At 32.0% G+C, this 17,332-nt stretch overlaps 1 long non-coding RNA gene across 1 annotated transcript; it reads left to right on the forward strand.

The window, feature by feature from the left end:
- The first annotated feature begins 1,241 nt into the window (after positions 1 to 1,241).
- Positions 1,242 to 3,097, forward strand: LOC145326419 (uncharacterized). The gene is made up of 3 exons (XR_013881906.1): positions 1,242 to 1,744; positions 2,073 to 2,142; positions 2,621 to 3,097. It is a non-coding gene; the product is annotated as an uncharacterized LOC145326419 (long non-coding RNA).
- Positions 3,098 to 17,332: the final 14,235 nt, after the last annotated feature.

Below are 17,332 nucleotides of genomic sequence, written 5' to 3' on the forward strand. Positions count from 1 at the left end.
AGCTTTAACATCCTCAATAGCAAACAACCACACATATCTAGTACAACTGTCAACTACTATTAAAATGTGCTTACAAATGACTCCATTATATTCACACTCATTCAAAGGACCTAAAGCATCTATGGCTAACTCTGCCATAGCTTCCCCAGCCAAAGGAGAAAATTCTATATTATGATTATGTTTAGGTTTTTTACGTCTATTCAAACAAATGACACAATTTGCAACTGCCGCCGCTACATATTTAGATACATAGGGAAAAATGAAGTGACGATTAATCCTGCTCAAAGTTTCCAAATAACCCCTATGCCCCGCTGTAACATCTGCATGAGCTAACAAGAAAACTTTATTGTACATTCCAATAGGTACCACTACCCGTTCAATAAATTGAAATTCTTTCTGAAGCCGCATAGGTGAAGTCAGGATAATTAAACCATCCTTATAACTCAGATGTTCAAAAAATCTTAATATTTGTTTACCACGATAAGGCATTTGAGACAATTCTCTGGACGTAGGTTTGACATTATTTACAATAAATTTCCTCACCTCAACTAAAACAGGATCCTTCTCCAGGCTACGACTAAATTCTCTCGCCTTCAATCTGGATGATATTTGACTGGCCGTCTCTGCTCCAATTCCTGCAATAAGACATAATTTAGGATCTTCCAATTGATATACAGTATCCAATATTAACTCTCCTTGTTCGTCTGTCGATAATTTAGATATCCTATCTTTACTATCCTTTAATGCAGTACGTGACAATATATCAACATTAGTATGCATCTTGCCCTGCCTATGTACAACCTCATAACTGAAGGTGGATAAAAAATTTATCCACCTTATGGTGAGACCAACAAAATATCCGTTCTGCCTCCAAGTAGATAGATGTTTCAGTGCAGCTGAATCAGTTCTCACGATAAACTTCTTGTGTCTCAAATAACATTCAAATCTTTCAACAGCATTTACTAATGCACATTAAGATATATAAGTTTTTAAGTTTCAAAGGGTTAGGGTGAAAAACATAATCAAGATAATAAAAAAAAATGTTTGTATTTTTAGGTTTTTTATTTTTGACCTTTTAAAGGCCCGGAAATGCAAATGAAAAGACAAAATTTGAAAAAAATCTTGCATTATTTTTTTTTTACCAAAGACGACATTTATATTATCCTTATGACTTCTTATTGGCGCATACAATTCTACATACAATTGGCGCTTTCTGATTGGTTGAAATGCGCTAACGCTAGCAGACAAAGACAGAGAAAAACAACAACATTCAAATCAGCACCAAACAACGGAAGCAAAACAATCCATTATTGTGAATTATAAACATTTAAAACAAACAAATAAATGTTAATTATCTTCATATAAAATAGTGAAAACGAAAACTCGAGATAAGTGTTCCAAATATAACCCAATTGGTGAAAAATTAAAGAATACTAGGCCTCCTACGTTTAGTGAAATTTTGAAACTTTCAAACTATTATCAAAATCCAAATTTGAATGAACGTAATATTGTTAAAAATTATGTTATCCCCGATATTATGGAAAAATGGAGTAAAGTACACAATAATCTACCACTAAAATCTGAAAAAAAAACATTGTTCTTTCTTTATGTAATTTCTTAAGTGATGTGAAATGCTGCCGATTTAAGAAAGCAACAAAAAAAAGATTGCAGCTGTCGATGCCCAACTTATACAAGTGTTTAAAGTAACTACATGTTCTTGTGGTCTCCCAGAGATAATTTGGAGGTAGGAAAAATTAAAAACATTATTCTAGTATCGCTTCAAAACTGATTAATATCCGGTTTTAAGCTATACTAAAAAATTATGTCTAGCATCTATTGTTTTTAGTTTTCTACAAATTTAAAAGTTACAATGTAAAAAATAACTATTCCAATATAGCTATTAGCTTCGAGACCAATTAATATCCACTGTATTTCCTTGGAAAGTTGTCTATATTACTATGCAACAAATAATTACTCTCTTAATATTCTATTACTTACCTATTTAAATCATAAGTTTGTTAATTAAAACAAGGATTAATTTGATAATAAAATGAATATTTTTTATATTTCAGTAAGCCAACAGCTAAGTGTCCAGCTGAACAACACTCTCATGTTGCATGCAATTGTCCAGCCGACAGTAAGGTTAGAAAATTAATTAATAAACTTTTTAAAAAGTTAAATCTTGTGCGAGAAAAGTTGCTTTAAGTTTAAACTATTCCCTATCCTTGAACCTTTCTCAAACAAGCATTGCAGAGAATTAGCATCTAATAAAAAAACTATTTCCAGTCAGGGGGGAGAGGACATTTGCAGTTTATTTCACTAGTCCCCAAAGTTTTATAATAACGTTTTCATATTCGTTATTTTTAACTTTTATAAGATTTTTATTGTTTTGTCTTTAAGTATAGTGTCCAAACATTTCAACTACTTATAGTTATTTACAGAGGGGTTAATTTTGTGTGTCATCATTGAGGTTTTGCATAAATTTATATGTCAATGTCAAAGAAATTATGCAAAACAATGCAATATAATAATTTCAATACTAGTTTAAGACTGTACTTTATTAAAGAAACCGATTGCATACCTAAATTCTATGGAAAATTTTAATAGTTTTACTTTTTAGATTCCAAGTTCTGATACTGAATACATGAAGAAGATCTTACATCCAAATGGTCCCCCTAGTGATCTGTGCTTCGGAACTGTGGACATTAAAGAAACTAAGAGGGTTGAATCTATTATAAAGAAAAAAATAACTAAAGAGGTTAATTAAAAAAGAAAATAGTTAAGTGACCTAAGTGACAATGATCAAAGTGACACAGATAGCTCTAAAATTAGAAATAAGGACAAACGAACAATAACTCTTGTAGAGGTGTCAGAACATAATTAATAGAACATTAACTTGTAAGTCTATACGGATTTTACCAACCGTGATGGACAGACATTCAGACGGACTGACTCTAATTATTAAAAAGCTTCGCCTACCTACCAATCTGAATTGTCCTTTATCATTTGATTAATATAATACTTTCATTTCATGATGTGGGACGTTAATATCCAAAGTAGTGCAGCTAAAGAAATAATTTTAATTGTTTTTAGCACCATTCTTATTAATTTACCTAAATACTAGCGGCTACGCCCCTAGAGGCCTCTAGGGAAACATGAGTGGGGGGGGGGGGGGTTGACCCTCCCTACCATTTTTATTTTAAGATTTAAAAAGAAAAGTATTTTTTTTTCTTATTGGGGGGGGGGGGTTAAATTTGTATTAGGAGGGTTGAGTTAACCTACCACAAAATAGTTAAAACCTTCCCGGGACCTATAAGAAGCTTAACTGTTAAGGAGAACCATATTGGTTCAGCTGTTGGAAAGATTCTTTGCTACAGACAAAAAAGCTTGTTATTTTTTAGACTAAAATTTGCTGAAAATTTTTTTTTTTTTTAAAGGTAATAAAATTGACGGTTAGATGGACTTTTTCTATTAATAAAGAGCACCTGAAAATTGTTTTTGTGATAAAAGAAAATATAATTTATTTAATTGTTGAATGACATTTGGCATGAAATATTGTTTTGAATGACAGTTTAATATTCTTTTAACATTGATTGTTTAAATCTAATCATATATTAATAAAATCTAAAATGTACTGAATTTCTTAATTTTTCACATTTCCTAGGGTATTTTTGGAGCCATTTCCGCTTGCCGATATTGAAATTAGGGCTTAAAACTCTTCATAGAGGTTGTTAGATACCTATGTTGATTATGTTTTTGACCCTAACCATAAAGAAATCAGAAAATTTTAGAAAACTTATAAAGCTTAATGCACATAATTCTCCTTTATGTGCTGCATAATTGGCTTCATGAGTTGAACAAACACGTGACCAACACGATATCATCTTCTCTTGTCCATTTTGTTTTTGACTTAACACCGCAGACATAGCTGTAGATGACCAATCTGTATCCAACACAAATGGTTCAGCCTCCATTCTCCAATCCGGAAACGATTTACTTATTTCTTTACAGAACAATTCTCTAGTCTTTGTAAAAGCTTCCATACTTTTTTCATCCCATTCTATTTTACTACTGTTTCTAAATTTGTTCAATGGTGCTGTAATATCAGAAAAATTCTTGAAATATGAACCATAATAATTTATGAAACCAGTAAATCTTTGAATATCTTTACCTGTTTCAGGTACTGGCCAATTCTTAATCTTTTCAATATATGCTTGGTCCATAAATATGCCTTCTGCATTTATAATATGGCCCAGAAATTTCACTTCCTCTGCAAACAATGTACATTTTCCAAGATTAATCTTGAGGCCTGCTTCACAGAATGTTCGTAGTAGAATATTCAAATGTTCCAGATGTTCCTCCACATTCATACTATATACAAGAACATCGTCCAAGTAAACTAGGCAAAATGCCCTTAATTCAGGACTCAAATCCATTACTCTATCCATCAACTTTACAAATGCACTTGGAGCATTGGTCAATCCAAACGGAAGCCTCTTGAAGCAATATTGCCGTCCATTAGAACAAAATGCTGTATATTTCCTGACAGATTCCTTCAAATGCATTGAATTATATGCTGAAGTTAGGTCAATAGACGTAAAAATCTTCTTTCCTCCAAGTTTGTCAAATAGCTCACCAATGTTAGGCAAAGGGTAACAGATCTTCTCAGTTATCTCATTTAATGAGCGGTAGTCCAGGACAAAACGAACTTTCACCTCGTTAGTATTTCCAACCTTCTTCTTAACAGCAAAAATTCCAGAATTAAACGGTGAATTACATTCTTCTATCACATCTGTTTCCAACCATAAATCAATCTGTTCTTTTAGTTTCTCTGCATGATGAGGATTGAGTCTAATCATCCTATTCTTGAAAGGTTGAGCTCCAGGAACCAACTGAATATCATACTCCTCCAAAGTACAAGATCCAATATCCGTAGGATCAATCGATAATGCCTTGAAATTCTTTAAAAACAAACCAACTATCCTTCCTTTCAAAGAAACATTATCCTTTAAAAACGGAACTTTATCTAACTTCAATTTATCTTTAATAAAACGAATCTTCTTTAATGTTGTTGACACATCTTCTTTAACCCTGTTCTCTTGCAGCATTGCTATCTTCTCCGCCACAAACAAATTTCCAACCAAAGTACCAGCAGGAACAGATTTCGTAACAGTTTCAAAATTCGTGATTTTAGTCATAATTTTACCGTTCTTTCCCACCTCAGTAATTCCTTCGTTTATCAACAAGTTGTTTCGGCTACAGTAACCTTGTCTAGGAGCTATATAACACAACTGTCCTTCAGGCATATTTCCTTTAGTTGAAACTTCTACCAGCACTGTACTCAATGCAGGAATTTCTATTCGATTTTTCAATGAACAAATCCATTTTTGGTCTTGTAACTCAGCTACATTAATCTCAGGTTTCTTAGTTCTTGCTTTCTCCATTTTCTCCAAAACTGTATGAACCAAATTCTTCACTACAATTTTCCGTTTAGCTACTAAATTCACACTGATTCCATGCATCTCAATCCTGTTGCCGTCTTTGGCAAATATCGTCTTCACGTTATTTTTGTTCAACCAATAACTGCCTAGGTTCATAGGTACAGTCATGTTGGAAATAACAAAACAATCTTCTCGAAAACTGTGACCTCCAATCTGAAATTCAACATTCCGAACAACACCATCAATCTTGATGCTGGAACCCTGCACGCCTGTTGCTTTCGAATCCGTTTCTTCAATCACACAATCAAGCTTTCTAGCCAACACTTGAGATATCAGGCAGCCTCTTGCATTGCCGCTATCAATTAAGGTCAGGATCTCCATGCCACCAATCTTTGTTGGAACATAGACTTCAGCCGCTCCAGCCGCCATCTCAGAATCTTCATGAAACTTATAAAACAGCTATCTAACTCACACCAACAGTTATGAGGTTGTAACTATCCAATTGTCTATCAAATAACTATCTATCTATCTACAACAAATAACAATAACAAAAGAACTGAATAAAACAATTCACTCACCGACAATATTTCATCCACCAACAGAAACGTCCAAAAATTCTTAATCCACAATCAACAACAGAAATTCTCCGTCCAACAGAAACTCCCCAAACTATTTGTTAATCCACAATCAGTAAACTTCTCTCCGACCAATCTAAAATATTACAAAATTTTAGATGCCAATTGATGGAAAATCACTGTACATAAAAATTAATATTGATATTAATATATATATATAACAAATTTACAAGACTATTTTTCGAACAGCAATATATATATAATGGTAATCAAATGGTAACAACATGAAATCATAACAACTCACCATCAAATAAATAATGATGACAGTATCTCCCAATCAACAAAAACACTCGTCTCAGCCAATCTAAAATAAATACAATGATTTTAGATGCCATAAATAAATGTTTCACTGAACCAATAACTTGTAACACAATAAAAGAAGTTGTATTAAGAAATATGACATGATCAAACATTATCAATCACCAAGCAAATTAATATTTCCAAATACCATAAGTTCAATTCTTTGAAATTCAATAAAATATTACCTAACAAAACTATTATTGTCAGATTAAACTGAGATGTATAAAAGGTTTAAAAGTTGAAATTCAACTAACTATATATCTCAATACCTGAGAGCACTTTCTTGCGCAGCTTTGCTTCTCTGCGCAGCTCAACTTTATGCGCATGGCGCGCTCCAGGCCCGATAATCATTTCAGCTACCTCTATACACCGCCCCATATTGCGCATACCAGCTCTGAGAGACAGTGCAAATTTCTTTGCAAATATGGTCACTCCCCCTTTCTCTCAAACAAAAGAGACAGCTCCCCCATATCTGCGCATACCAACTCTGAGAGGTAGTGCAATATTCTTTGCAAATATGGTCACTCCCCCTTTCTCTCAAACAAAAGAGACAGCTCCCCCATATCTGCGCATACCAACTCTGAGAGACAGCCCCTCCCTTCCTTCATAGAAAGAGACTTCTCCACGATTATATCTAATGCATTATAACAATTTTGCTTCATGAAATTCTAAACTTCATTAAAAATTTTGCTGAATCAACATCACTAAATCGCAATATAATTGTTTTAAAATCGAATACTTTAAATCACAATAACTGACTCATCTTTTAAAACAATTTTCCACATTTCATCAAAATTTAATACTTTTCAAATATCTAATTTCACATTTTTATCAAATTTAATTCAATTTAAAATTCAATTTAATATTTTTCAATAGCAATTTTACAAAATTGTATTCCTAATTCATTTTTCATTTTCACTTTTTATTATTCTTATCCCTGTTAGACTCCACAACAGTCTGAAACAAAAATGAATTTTCATAATTTCAACAAAACATAATCAAAAACTAAATTAATTATTTTGATTTCCATTATAACATAATCTCGTAATTTCATATAGGCTTATAAACAATATGTTATCTTTTCATAATTCAAAATAAACCATCAAAATAAATTATCACAAAATTAGAGTTGCTTCGTTCACTCTTTATCATTAATTTTGTTTTGTTGTTGTTTATTTACAATGCGCATAAATCAAAACAATGCCGCGTAACAAGTAGAAAATGGAATAAGGTTTTATGATTATAATACATTCAAAACATTAAAACCATAAAATGTCATCTATAATAGCATTATTCCATGCCTCGACTTCCGCTACAAGGTCGTCTTCATAATCGCTTGCCCCTAAACCATCGACATGCGCCACTTCCTTCGTATCCTCCCCTTCATTCACCTCTCCTTCAATTTCACCAACCAATTTCTTTTTATCCAAACTATTTTCATTCTTTTTAAAACTCTTTTGCCCCGTCTTATAAGGAACAAAAGGCTTGTTTCCCCACCGCAAAAAGTATTTTCCTTTAGAATTAGGCAACTTTTTATCTCTAATATCAAAACAATCCCTCATCATGTGACCCTTTCTGTTGCAATAATAACAAATAAAACCACCTTGAATTGCGCCAATTAAAGGAATAAGTTCAGCTGGTCCACCAAATTCATCAGCTAAATCAATTTCACATTGATTTATTTCATATGACAAATTATCTTCATCACTAACCTGATCAATAGTTACAGGATTTGACTTGGAACCAACGCCACCAACCATCGTCTTAGCCAAAGCCATCTGGTTTGTTGTACATCCTCTAGCCATTGACCCTGAAATTTGATTAAATTGTAGCCCTTTAACAATCAATTGTGCTTTAACTATTAACTCTGTCCGAAACTTCGTTATCATTCGCACTTGTCCGTCACGCTCCAAATCCAATGCAAATTGACGCATCTGATTAGCCAAAAGTGGAGATAAAACCACATTACACACTTGAGAATAGAAATCCATAAACATATCATCAGTTGGTTTCGGATACGCACGTTTCCAGAAAGATAGTATCTTATCAAAAAATGCATCAATCTTATCATTCTCATGTTGCTTAACACTCAAATACGCATCTTTACACACATTTTTCATGTCGGGTGGTAAAAATGTCTCCCGCATCTTACACAAGTACCCCTTTAATGTTAATTGTCTATTCTCCATGTCAGCAGGTTTTAGTGTATAACCACAAGCGGTTCTTACACCCACACATTTATCAAACAAAATTTCCTTACACACTTGATGATTAGTCATATGATAACGTCTAGTAGTCATCCAAAATCTCTCCAAATAATCATCAAAGAAAATCACATCATCGTCAACTGCAAATTCAGGCGCATTTTTTCTGAACTGATCATCAAGTTTAGCACACGTTTCATTGTACCTATGCACATTCTCCTCCCCCTGCGAAACATACAGAGATCTATCTGGTACATAAACAAGAGATTTACACCAACTAACCTGCGAATCACTCAGTCCAGCTTCAAAAAAAATTGAGCGTATTAAAATCCTCCGCATCAACCTCAGAAAGGGCTGGCCACCACATGAGAACTCCATTATAGATATTATCCACAGCATCAACTCTAGACAATTCCCAAAGTTTTATGATCTTATCTTCATTTCCCTGCATACCACCAAAAATAGGTCGAGAACCACCAGCAAACAATTTAGGCTTCTCTTCTGATCCTCCAAATCCTCCAGATCCACCAGCCGTCCTCTGCCACGGCATAGAGTTATTTAAACCATTCTGCTGGTTATTCGACCCATTCTGCTGGGTATTCTGCTGGTTATTCGACCCATTCTGCTGGGTATTCGAACCATTCTGCTGGTCATTCAAACTATTCTGCTGGGCAATCTTTTCAAGAATTCGCTGCTGGCCAGTCATAAACTCATTCTCAACGGTCACATTCTCAGTCTTGATATCATTATCAACACTAGGCTCCACCACCTTATTAAGACGATCTTCCAAATCGTCCATCCGAGTAGCCAGTCCAGTAACCGCAGCAACATTAGTATCAACATTATCCGTCAACTCTTGAATTTTCGTCTCCAGTGGCGCTATACGCCCACCCAGCTCCGCCGCCACATTATCAATTCTAGTCCCAAGAGCATGGATCTCATTAACCAAATGCAAATCCTTCTCATCCTGAGACAACTTCCTCCACTCTTCAATGGTCAATCCCATCGCTCAACACAAAAAATACCTGAACAAACTAAAAAGAAAAGAAATAATACAATTAAAAGAAAATCTGAGCTATAGATTCGTACTACACTACTGCGCCAAAATGACGTATAGTAATAGCAAGAACAAACAGCTAAATATTCTTATAAAGTGTATTAATTCAATACAAGGTTAACATACAATAATAACATTAATATTAAGACAACTGTTCACTTTTATGTTCGTATCCTGTTGCAGAGCAATGACTTGCTCCGAAACCGTGGATACCAGAACTAAAAGCTAAACTATATAATACATGCATTGCTCTTAAGTCAGGAAGAAAGGGACTATACATCACACCATCATACCATTAAGAAATTTAGTCAATCAAATAATTATAAAACTTATCTGAATCAAAACAAATCTTACACTGAAAAAATCTAAACTTGTTCAACTGTTTTTTAGACAAATAGATATATCACAAAACAACCTACCACTTTGCTTATATGTCTGTTAATGTTGCAATGTTTATGGGTTAAAATAAAAATTGTTTTGTATTGAGCTTTGTCTCGCTGGAAACATTTGCTTCGCAGAAAACTCACTTCGTCTAGTTGGCCATACAAATTGTTCCAACATTTTTTAGTCTTAGTTGCATATCTACCAGAGTTAGTTGAGTATGTTCATATGTCAAACTTTAAGATGGTCACTTGTAGATCCTTGATAAAGGTATACTTTAGACTATATGTCTATAGATACGCCCATAAAGACTAAATCGACTCTCCACTTTCTTATTAATTAAGGTTTTTTTCCATTTACAATTTACTGGCCGCGGCGCTCGGCCCACTAGCCTTTAACTTAACCTAACCTAATTGTAAAAAAATATCGTTTCGGACAGTGTCTTAGTTTTTTCGGGGGGGGGGGGGAAGGGGGGTGTTTTTTCAAAATTGAAAAAAAAATTCTAAATTGTTAACGCCAAAAAAATGTGATGGAGGTCGATGGGTCCATTAAGAAAAAATGGGCTATTACAATTTGGTCGCTCTCTCCTGTTAATGGTAATAAAAACATAATCTCAGTTGAAAATTTTGCAAAACACTTTTACTTATTTCCAGGGAAGGGAAGGACAATAAAAACCCTTTAAAAAAATTTACCAGCCACTAAATAAAACAATTTAAAGTTATGGCACTTTGCAAATTTAATTTAAACATCCCCAGCAAACCAGTTGAATCAGTTTTAATTACCAACATTATAATAAAACGAGGTTCTGATTATATTTTTTCTAAGAAGTAAATATTTTTTATTCCCTTCTGCTTGACTCAGTTAGAATGCAAAGCCCAAAAACTTCTTAATACTTTTGAGCTTCCTGCAATATATTTTTCATTACTTAGCCATTAAATATGTCTGAACTTAGTGTTTAATTTTTCTTTTAATTTGATCTGTTAGAAATTCTGAAATATCAATAAATATGTAATCCTTAACATTTATAAGTATTTTAAAATGTAATGGATTAAAAAACATGCTCTTAAAATTTAAATATCGTTGTTCAATCTTTTATCGCCGTAACTTATAAGAAGCGGATATTACCTAACAAAGCCTTTCTTGTTTTTTAAGTATGATTAGAAACTTCCCAGTCATCTTTGCATATCTAAATAATGAACATAATTGTCCTTGTATTAAAATCTATCTATCTATTTGAGACAGAGATGCTAAATTTCTTAGTTTTGTATTCTTGACAGCACAACTTTGTTTTCCACTTGTACCAGAGTTACTCTCACAGTACAAAGGGATATCACACTCGAAAAAAAATTATGACATATCATAAATACTTTTTGGGAGTAACTAATTGAACAAAATTTGAGTGTAAACACAAATAAAGATGGGCATAAGAAAGGGATAACATTAGTTATATAAAAGCTATATACTGTAAATGTTCTTTTTTTATCATATGTCTTATGAATAAGAAGCATCATTCATTAGAGTTAGAGTTTGTTTAGAGGGGAGAAGTTAAACAGTGCAGTACATATTACATGCTTTTATGGACGTAATGACAAACAATTATAGAGTTGCTTCGCTTTAAAAACTATTTTAATGACTAGACTATTTTTTATAAATAGTAATATAATGACGTGCACATAGACATGTATATATTAACCCAAAGCTCAAAAATATATTGTTGAGATGCCATTTCTCTTGTATTCGTGTTTTGGAGTGTTTAAGTTTACTCATTATATACAAATAGTGGGTATATATATCTTGCAAATGGACTGAACTAAGAAAATTAAAAGTAAATACTCTTAGGATAGGTTTACATATTGAAAGCAAAACTTATCTGCAGTTGTTTTTCTAAAGTTTGTTTAGCTATGAAGAATCTTTCTTAGTTTAATGAATCAAATGCTTTGCAAACATCAAAGATGCAAGCAAATTATAAATATCATAATCTTATCTTACTCTAAAGCCAGGGAGATTTAAATAAATAAAATCTTTTTTTTTCTTGGACTTGTCAGTGTCTGCTAAATCCTCCATCCGCTTTAAGGCTTAAATAAGCTTCATAAGTCAGCTGCGCAGCTTTCATAGCCACCCAATTAACGGTTAACCTCAAGCACAGCCTCCGAATTTTCATTCAGACTCACATAGGCCACGAAGCTACCTCAGCCATAGCCACTCACAGTTGCAGCCACCAAAATTGATTCAACTGCATCTGCAGCCAAATTTTGCTAAATATATTAAAATACATTCTTGTATCCCCCAACTAAAAATAATTTGAGTGGTGAAACTAAATCTGCATATTTACTTCCATATTTCTATATTAAAAATTTAATATTTATGATATGTAGTAAATATATGTGAGCATGGATAAGTAAGGGTGCTAGAATAATCAAATATGTTCCACCTCTAAAATATTCTTTTATATAATCATAGAACTCAAATCAAAGATAAATTTTGATTCTGTGAATCTTTTTTCTAATAGATTTGATTATTGAAATTGAAAGAAATATTTTATGAAAGAGCACAATAAAAACCACAGAACTAACTAAATCAGAGAACTAAACTTTAATAACTTTTTTACTAAAACAATAAGTGTTAGCTTATGTTTTAAGTTAGTAATGTTTTTCGTCTGTCTGTTAAGATTTTGATAACTACTGATCTAAAGCTACACATAATTTTCGCTACCTGCCCCCCTCCCCCCTTTCGGATAGAGAGCCTCAAGATCATGGGTCGCAGCCGCTAGAACATATAAAAAGTAGAACTTGAAGGGGTTGTCACAATGTAGTAATAACATAACACAAATTATTTTGTCAGCCTCCAGGTTTGTGTGTGTGTGTTTGTTTGTGTGATGTAGAAGGTGTTAACATCAAAAGTACTTTGTTCTCCTATATGAAGTAAAATAGATGAGAAGGTAAATAAATTTAAACAAATAACAAGATTTGGTGATATTTCGGATAAGGATGAAAACATTATTAAAAGCGAAGGTTAAAAAATCTAACAATTTTACAAACGTCAACAATTATAGATTGACAATGATTTTTTAATTCATATTTTAAAGTCTTAAAATATCTTGGATCTAAATATGTCTTAACTTTAAAGAATACTCAATACAAACTTCAAAGATAAAGCCAATGTAAATTCTATTAAATATAAATCGAATGCTTTTCTTTCCGGTGGTAATGCTTATAAAGCTACTACTTTAAAAATTTGCTTTATTGTTAAGCAAATCCTCAAATATGTTTGAAATCGGAAGGATATTTAAACCCAAGATTTAATGTGAATTTAGTGTTATCTGTTAACATATAACATAATAAAATTTAAAGTAAAAAAGTTTTTTCTTTAGATAAAATATATTTTCCTGAGTTTAATATTTTAAAATTGTATCCAATTCTGAGCTTAATCACAAACATGAAATAGTATTCTTACGATTTAAAGAAAAAAAAATTATCGAAAGTGGAAACATTTTAAACAAAAAATGGATTCACGGTAAAGCTCATGGTAAACTTCAGAAAAAATTCTTAGATACCAAGAGGAGCAACCAAGAAGTTTGACACATATTACCTAACTAATTGACTTGTTTTCAAATTATTATTTATTAATTATTCAAACAATAGAAAACTTATTCCTGTTAGTGAGTTTATTTTGTGCACATTATTACAACTGGTCCGTAGGGAGTTCTTTCTCAGCCATTATTGAAGGTAAAATACAAAACAGAAAAAAAACATCTAGTTTAATTAAGTTCTTAACAAGAAATTTTAAAATAAAGGTTACGTGAAAATACGAAAACTAAGATGAAATATGGTTATGAAAATTTACTTTTCCTTTTTAATTTAAAAAATCATATTGAACAACAAAACATAATTTTGGGCAATCTTATCATATAACCAATTTCATTCATTTACTAAGTATATTTGTAATAACTTTTATTTAATGAAATCTTCCAATTTTTAACATGTACAAAACGGCCTGCTTAATTGCTTCAAGATCCATGTCAGATCTATATAGGAAATAAATGTCTATAAACGAGCTCAAGTTTTCCAAGGAATATATGTATATAACTCATAGTGCTCCAATAATCCATAATAAACTCTCATTGGCTAGAACGATAAGACCCATTATTTTACTTTATTAAAAATAAATTAATTATTTTTATTTCATGTTGCTATTTACCTTATATTGATGTATTTAATTTCTAATCATAAAAAAGAAAATTTAAATTTATAATATAATAAATTTAAGAAAACTCTGTTTTAAAAGAATTCGATTGTGGCGACACTTTGTGTGTTCAAATATTAAACTAAAATTGTAATCATCATCATTAACCCTTTGGTGATGGTAATGTAAAGAAAAAAATATAATTTTAAAAATCTTTTTAAAATCATTTAAATTATTGAATATTTACTTTCTTTTAGATAGTAATGCCGGGTGAGGAAAATAGATTTATTGAGAAATAGATATGCATATAGAAAACTAGCCAATAGGGAGATAATTATATCGAGCCAACTCTAGTATCTTTATATAGACTATTTTTTCGTTTAAAAATGAACTGTTCCTCTATATTTGTAAATGTATGGTTGTCCAATGTGTTTTATGGATATTGTTTTAAATCTTTTATATTCCTCAGATATAAAGGAGTAATGTATTTTGTCTGTCCGTTATACCGATTTAGTTCAACATTTCAGGGAAATTTAAAATAAGTCCTGGAAGGTTTTCTCTATCTTTTTAATTCAAAACAATTACCTAGAAGCTAAGATCGCAACTGGCGATATTTAAATCAATGAAAATTTTGCTGTTTTGTTTCTTGTCTTAGATTACCCAATCTTTGTATTAAAGGACGCCTGCAAGAAATAACACGCTTTAACTGCTGAAAGACTGCCACAAGAAGACCCAATACCCCAAATTTAAAGCCTTCAGCTTCAATAACAAAAAAGTTCTAGGCATTTCAAAACAGCATTTTATGTACAATGGAATTTTTGAAAGATTTCCAATGCTCATAAAAGAAAAAGCAATATTAAATTACGTCGCCTAGACACAAAATTATAACCTTATCTTTGTCAGAAACTTAGATTGCCTGTAACTGATTACATTTTTACAATAAAAACACCACATTTCATAGTCAAAATCTATGAAAAAAATTCGATTAAGATTGCATTTTAAAACGAAAATCATAGCGGAAACAAAGGGGTAAACTAATACAAGCTTAGCTGTGATTGGTTGTTAAGCTGATTCAGCCTTCTGATTGGCTACAGTACATTCGGTACAACGCAAGTAAAACTTAACTTTTTTTAATGATTTTGACTATAAAAATGGGTATTTTTATTGTTAAAATATAATTAGTTACTGGAAACCTAAATTTATGACAAAAATAAGCTTTTAATTTTGTTTCTAGGCCACGTAGTTTAATTTCAAAGTTTTCAACATGAGCATTGCAATTCTTTCAAAAATTTTATGTACATAAAATGTCATTTTAAAATGCCTAGAACTTTTTTGTTATAGAAGCTGAAGGCTTCAAATTTGGGGTATTTGGTCTACTTGTGGCAGTCTTTCAGCAGTTAAAGCGTGGTATTTCTTGCAGGCTTCCTTTAAGGTATATGGATAAAGATATACGGTGTGACATCACTTCCACACATGTATCACAGAACCACATATTAATAGTTGAACACATAGTGACCCTATTTCTAAGCTTTCTTTGCTTCACAATAATTCATTTAATATTGTATTATTTTGCAAATATAAAACATTTTGAGGTTTTGATTATATACGAAGGTCATGGCACAAAAAGATAAGGCAATTTAATAAACAAGATGGGAGGGTTTAAAACTAAGGAGATCCAATCTTTTTTTTTAGGATGGGAGATGGGTACAAAGTCTTAATCGAGGGTAAATTCAAGTTACTTATTGGGGGAGGATGATGATAATTTGAAAAAATCAAGGCCTTTGTAACATCAGGGGGAAATCGGGTAATATCTTTACGTGGTAGGGGGGGGGGGGGGGGGGAATTAAATCTAATATTTTTGCTTTGTGAGTGGATGGGAGTGGTTAAACACTCCTTTAATCTCCCCTTGAACGTTCTGTTAACTAAACTTATATATATATTTAAAATAAAGAAAATAAACCTTTATAGAAATACTTGGCATAAAAAATGTTTCTTAATTAAAGCTCTAAACTAGGAACAACATCTGGTAATTACAATTATCCAAACAATAACTTTTCAACAATTTAATACTAGGCTAAATCTTTCAAAAATCATCTAACATTTTAAGTAGATCAATGTATGTTGACGTTTGTCTGTCCAACTAAAGCTTGTAAACCTAAAGATTTTGTTCTGTTTTTTTTCCGGAAAAAAACTTGTTAAAAAAATGGTTTTAATCTATTTCCACTAGTTATAAATCCCCCCTTACCCCTTAAAAAAAGGGTACTTGATTGATGATGCTGGTTTATCTTGGTTTTCTTCAGGTTAAGATACTAACACTCCTCCGCAAACAAACTAAAAAAATAATTCTAAACTTCGATTTCTATAACAGTATTAAACAGTTTTAAATATTGAAAGAACAGAAAAGTTTAGAATCTTCAACAGAAAAATGTATTGATGTATATAAATATATAAATTTGAATTTGTTTACAAGCTATCAGTGTAAAATTTTACAAAATCGAATTTGACGTTGAAATGTACATAAAGTTAAATGCATGCACAGGGTGTTATACATACAGTATACACGATATTTTTATTTTCCCATCCAAAAGTTTGTTATTTAAAAGTACAGAAAAATTCTTCAAATAAACATAATTTCACTTTACATATTACTATCTATAGTTTATTATAGTGTACCCTATTCCAGATGAGGGGGGGGGGGTCTCCAAATAATCACTATTCTGGGAGGTGGCCTTTCAAAGGTAGAAGGCTGAAACTTCTTGTCAACATTCCCATCAATATGGAGTATAATTAAGTTAAGTATAAAACATCTATAGCGGTCGGGCTGCTTTTAGCCGCTTTTATTTATCACAACTAATTTTCTCGTCTCCTGTAAAAGATAGAAGGCTGAAACCTCTTGTAAACATTCCCATCAATATGGAGCATATAGAAAATCCATAGCGATTGGGCTACTTTTACTTTTTACAACAGATTATCTCGATTCCTACAAAAATACACGGCTGAAATTTCTTGCCAATATTCCCTTCATGCACCGTGATTAGGTATACAAATCTACGGTAGCGGCTTTTTAGCTGCTGTTTTTTTACAACTTTCAAAAGCCTTATTTCTTTAAGGTTTCGTGATTTTATGTTATTG

The sequence above is a fragment of the Acartia tonsa genome, chromosome 8 (genome assembly GCF_053477335.1).
Source record: "Acartia tonsa isolate MP-2025a chromosome 8, ASM5347733v1, whole genome shotgun sequence".
Taxonomy (NCBI): Eukaryota; Metazoa; Arthropoda; class Copepoda; order Calanoida; family Acartiidae; genus Acartia; species Acartia tonsa.